Raw genomic sequence first — 6382 nt, forward strand, 5'->3', positions numbered from 1 at the left:
AGATTTATTGAGAAGTCGGAGGAAAATCCTTCAACTTTTTCATCCACAGGTTGACCTGGATGTCACTGTTTAAAATGGAGCTACAACCAGGCGTGACTGTTCTATCATGACAAACTCCAGAAGCCTTAAATAAATGCCTGCGTTTTCCTTCCTGACGACGTCCACTGGGAGACTTTCTGCCGTCAGGAACACAAAATAGACAACAAAGAACATTCTCACCGGTGTCACAGTTATGTAATCAGATTTCACCTCACTCCGACTGAACTCTGAGTCTGCTTGACTTTTTTATCAAAAACTAAACTCCCTCGTGGTTTCTCGCTTCGCTGCCTCCGGTGTTGTTTTTTCATTTTCTGGGTCATGAGAGGGAGAAGAGTCTCAGGCGTCTTATTTTTTGTGGGTGTCAAAACGGCTCCTGCAGAAAAGGTGTGTAAACACTCGGCAGCTCGCTCTGGAGGTAAACATGACACAGCGTTCGTACCCTAGTTTCCACAACTTTGATGTTTTCGGGGAGAGATGGCATTAACATTCTGGAGGAAGCACCGTGTGCTTGAGCTCATCAGATATCCCTCAAACTAGGAGCTTAGGGCGAAGAACTCTGCCGGGAATTTTTTTTACTGAGCAAGTTTTTTTAAGTTGCTGTTCTGACGCCTCTGGGTAACACAGTCAGCTGGACATCACAGGGCAGAAGCTCAGGGGGGAATGTGAAAAGATTCTGTCTCTTGTGTTACAACAGGAAAGGTCTCCGCTGCAGCTCTACGGGGACTAACGGGCGTCCAAATCATTTTAGATCTGACTGATGAACCCTTAATGAAACATTAAGTTTCACAAACCGGCTGGAGATTACCCTGCACAGGCCGTCAGCTCAAGGTTCCCTGGTTTTCATGAGTGGACGTCTGGGTGATTAATGCACAGTGATATTTTCACAGATTATAAATAAAAGGGACGCCCACTTGAATCACACTTTATACAGTGATTATTGCACGTCTGATGTTTCCAACTCACCCCCTCTACAATTAATTGTGCGGTTAGAGCGTTAAACTCATTTTTGTGTTCAGTATTTATTTTTGTCTGGACCAGAAATCATGGCTCGATGACGCACTGGAGCCTCAGCACAGCCTCTCCCCTAACATATAAAGACAAAGATGCATTATGAGTGGTTATATATATATATATATATATATATATATATATATATATATACATACATACATATATACTCCAGTTTGCTGGCGCGCTGTACTCCTTTGTCCGACAAATCCATCTTCCCTGGACGCCATGACTCGTGATAACACTGGAACCTGCCACTCACCAAACGTGCATCGACATGTAATCTTACAATCACTGAAGCTTGCAGCCGCATTGATTGTTTTTAAAAGGGTTGTGTGGGCGTGTTGCTTAAAACAAAGTCAGACCCATTTTTCTCAGTGAGTATTTTTCATTTGAGCTGGTGTCAAATCTGTGAATCACACTCGTGCTTCATGATACGGCTTTTTTTCCCCCACAATTTTGGAACCTTACTCATATATTTAACAATTCAATTTAGTGTTGTAGTTAAGATTAGATCAAATAGAAAGCTGTATACATATGTACTATGGTTGGTTAGTACACCAAATCAAAAACTAAACTAAAGGAACTAAACTTGTAACTCGGGAACGTTTAAACAACTTCCTGTTGTGGACACAGTTTAATGTTTAGTGAAAGATTCTATTTACAGCTCGGAAAATAAGTATATTTTAAGTCCCCAGCAGGACTCGAACCTGTGAGAGTCAGATGTGTTGCACACAAACAGCATGGTCTGAGTTAGAGCTGAATGTTGGGAACTGAAGTAAACTTTCTCCTCTGTCCCTCCTAATAAAGGGGTCGTTAATCTTTGATGCAAATTTAAGAATAACAATAGCTGTGATACATAGGCTGTAAAAAAGATCCTGACACGAATAACTAGATAAAGTAGATGACATTAGATATTTTATATAAAATCAAATCTCCCTGGTTCGACCTCATATCGCTCCACGCTCTCTGTTTCCTTCTCTACCTCAAATACCCTCAAAGTTTCAACCCCTGCAAAGACGTGCAGGAGTTTTTGGATCTTTTCTTGTGTTTTCAAATCAAGAGCTTGTCACAACAGGGAGGAACCAGTTTGCTTCCACTTTCCACCAGAGGTTGCTGTTTTGTTTCTTTCACAATAAAAGACTTTCCTTTTCGTTTTGCTTCCAAATCCAATCTTTTTTCCTCCTACACCTCCTCCCGGCGGAAGCTCCCCAAATAGCAAAGCAGCACTTCAAACAGGCACCGACTTCCTCTGAAAAAAGCATTGATGGGGTCCAGCTTGGGGCTGCCCAGCAAGGAGAGGAGGAAGGGAAGAGAGGGGGGGCGTATCGTGGAGATAAACACAAGCCAAAACACCTGGGGAATACATGTTTGCGGCTGCAGTGCGGCTTATGTTGATCCTGCAGCCTCATTCAGAGGCAGATTCAGCGCAGGCGCCCACTGGCATGTTTATAATTCCCTTCATAGACTGGAACTCCTCTTCCTGCAGCCAGAAACTTTTAAGAATGGCAGCACCAGACCAGTCGTGTTTGTTCGGGGGAGAGAGGATTAATGTGAAAAGACGGATGATGCCAATTGCCAGAGCTTGAGAACTGTCGTGTAGTGGGACTTGAGGGATGCCGGGGTGATCCGATGTAGAGCTTAGTCAGACTTTTTGCATTTCCGACTCCCAAAACGTCTCCGTTGTGGTGCAGGCATTTTGTAAATGCATCACCTAACAACATTAACTGGTTGTAATGCAGAGCTCTGATGCCGTGAGTCAGTTCAGGGCTTTGTGAAATGACCACATCTGTCTTTGTTTCCCTCCAACCAGAAGCTCTCAGTCTCCAGCTCTCTCTGGCTCCATGCTTATACTCCTGGAGCAGCTCAATGGGCTCAGAGTACGAGTCATTATTCACTTCAGCTCTCTGTTTTTTTTCTTTCTCTGCACTGGCCAATAGCCACAGTCAGAATTGCAAAGGGTTGTTTGTTTCACTGGGGCAGACAGACCTGACCACGGGGGCAGAATCACAGCGAGCCCTCGTCTTACACGCTCCCTATAGAAGAGGAAATGTCCACATATTGTACAAATGTGACTCTTTTTTGTCCTCCGCTGCCTGGGCGCTGTTATTTATTTTTTCGAAATATGGTAAATCTTCAGAAGTAATAACTTCTGGCAGGTAGCCTGACATGAAATTACAGTTTTTCACTCCCTCTCCCTTTAATCTGCAACAATTCAATCAGGCAGCTTTCGGGCAAACTTATTGGGCTCCTCTCTCGTCAAGACGTTTTTATCTGAGGAGGAGGGAATGTGGACGAACAAACGAATGAACGGGGTGAAATGTTTTTCTGACTATTGTTTGCACTGATGAGGGGAGAAGTTTAAAATCTGTCAAGACAAGTTGTCATTAGAAATCAAGAGTACGTCATATTTACCCCTAATTTGATTCAAACTAACTTAAAGTTACAAATAACCAGGTCTGCATCCTTCCACTAAGTTTCCCGTCCAGGAGTTTTTCACGTGATCTTGCTGACAAATAAATACAAACGACATCCATCGTGTTGAAAGGCGAAAGATCGGATGACAGCTTCCTGTTTATCAACAAAACCCCACTTTTATTTGAAATCTCTTACATAATGATCCAGATGATTAATTCTGCAGCAGCTCTGAGCTTCTCTGCCAATAATAAATGATGCACAAGTTGCTTTTTTAGTGGTTATTCAGAGACTGAAAGAACTCAAACACATAATGAGTTTTCTGCTCATGGTGGCAACTTGGTAAAAAGGAGCTTGTGAGCAGATGAAGCCGACAAAACTGTTCCGCCAAACTGCCGCCGGGCGATGCACGGCCTTAATCCAGGCCTTAATGAGGGAAATATTGGACTCTTGAATCCACAGTTCAATCATTTGGCGTCTGAACACTTGGAATATTCTGCTGTTGCAGTGAATTTTTGGTCATATTTGTTTTTCACTTCTGGAACTCACAGATGCATAAATGTTGGATCCAGACTCGCACCTGCTGTGCTAACGAGGTCATTAAAGCTTCAAATGTTATCTCTTTTTACTCAAGGGAGAGAATTAAATGATGAAATGTGATTTTTTTCACTCTGTTTACTGCCATTATTACTAATTTAAATACGATTCTAGGAAGCATCCATAAATAAACATTGGGACCGATGTGTACATGTTTAATTTAATGGTAGATTTCATTTAAATATCAGATCATCTGCAGTCACAGCAGCTTTTAGAGACTCGACTCTGGGGTGGAGGGATCGTCTAGTTCCAGCAGCTTCGCCTCTCACACACACACTGAGGTATCTATATCCACAATCTGACAGACCTCAGGCATGTACCCTAGCGGGGGACAATCATTTAACATTTTCAGGGACAAAGGGGTCCCTGTGATGCACTGAAGTCCAAACACTGAACCTATTGGATTTCCAAAGAGGTCTGACCTTCAAAGTTTCCTTCCGTCGAGAGGGCTTTCGGTTTGACTGGTTTTGTAAAAATAAAAAACAAGGTGCCACACTTTACCCCAGGATACAAAGTCAGCCGTGCCCTTTTGTGTCCAGCCAACGGTCGCTGGACACTGCTGACACTGTCAGACCGAAGATTTGGTCCGTTGAGCTTTGGAAAATGCCAGCCAGCACAGTGGACATTTCTAAGTGTGGACTCAGTCGATGCTGCGTCTCAGTGAGCAAGTCGAGGTGGAATACTGGAGGAGTTTAAAGTTTTCATAGCAGGAATATAAAACACATTATTTATAATCAGGGCCAGGCTGTGGCGTAGGTATACAAGAAAATGCCAGTAGAGGACTTTTTCATGATTTAGATCACTTTTTAGTATCAATGTTTTATTTTTGGCGCCTCTCTAACCCAGAATGAAAGAACACAGAGAACGATTATCACATATTTATGCTGCAACACTGAGTCCCCTTCTGTTCATCGGACCCAAGGTTACGTTAGGAAGCCTGATAGATAACAACTGCATGAACGTACATAACATCTCAGCAATGAGGGCAATCGGATTTTCTTGAAAACATGTAGAGAAGACAAATGAATTAATGGTTTGACAAGACAAGCTAAACATATGAATCCAGTAGAGCTGCATGTGTAGACTAATGGTAGTGGCCACCTTGACTTTGTATGTTTATAATTTTTGTAATGACAGCATCCAGTATTGACAATAAACACCTCTGCTGAAGACGTCACCAGTCTCCAGAAAAACTCAATTCCTTCACGCTGCTAGATTTTTACAGTACCAACCCTATACGTGTGTTTGTTTTCCCTGAAATGAATTTATAGACTCATTCGTTGTGTTTTTTAAACTGGACACGTTCAGGAGAAGAAAACACACTTCCTATTGTTTTACTTTGACTTTTAAGAAACTTGCTCATGAACACTATTTTTAAGTGATGAAATATCCCTTTCGTTTGGCATGAAGAATAACACATTACTTTAGTTTGGGATTTCAGAGATGACTGCTGTTATTATAGTAGATGTTTGCTCCTTATCTGTGACTGATATTGACAATAACCCTCAGGCTGCACAAACCTCCATCATTTCCAAATAAGTCCATTCACATTCCTGTTGTTTTATAATAGTTTGAGGTCATAATTATATGAAGTCATACTTAGTGTCAATATGTAGGATAACATACTTTGTCCTTCTCCATACGTTTCACCACATCGTCACCTCACACTTTTCTAGATATCTGATATTCAATAGATCCCGTCAGACTCAAACAATCATAAAAAATCCAAGGGAGACTGTGGAGACACGAAATTGACTTTCAAACATTTCCATAACCACTTTGCATTAACAAATAACATCTCTCAAAACCTGTCATACATCAAGATTGAGCAAGGTCATGTCTGTAGTTTGTGGTCGAATAGCTGCAAGAGCATTTTAGAAACCATGGAAGAAACCAAAGAAAACCTAAGAAGATGATGGCTGAAGTTGTAAATTGATTTAAAAGGTGGAGGAGATGGAGAAAAATACCTGATGTTCAGGCTCCTGCCAAAAGAGGGAACCAATCAGGGAACTGATTAGAAAAGTGGGAACAGTACAACAGTTAATTCCAATGTGTTGCTCTGCACCAATCTTGCAGCTGAACTGGAAATAATAAGAAAGAAAGCTCAACACATTTTCTTCTCTTCTTTATCTTTCCTCCTTTGCGATCTATAAAATACTCCCTGAAGCCTCCCACTATACAGTCCCCTCAGTGCAGCAGCGGCAGCAGATGCAGTTTTACAGCAAGAGCACGTGTCTGACCATCAGACTTCTCGATCATAATTTGGGCAAAAGGCTTTAATATTTTCTTATAACTTCGGTGGGGAGGGAGGAAACCAACCATT

This window comes from Paralichthys olivaceus, chromosome 4 (genome assembly GCF_024713975.1).
Source record: "Paralichthys olivaceus isolate ysfri-2021 chromosome 4, ASM2471397v2, whole genome shotgun sequence".
NCBI lineage: Eukaryota > Metazoa > Chordata > Actinopteri > Pleuronectiformes > Paralichthyidae > Paralichthys > Paralichthys olivaceus.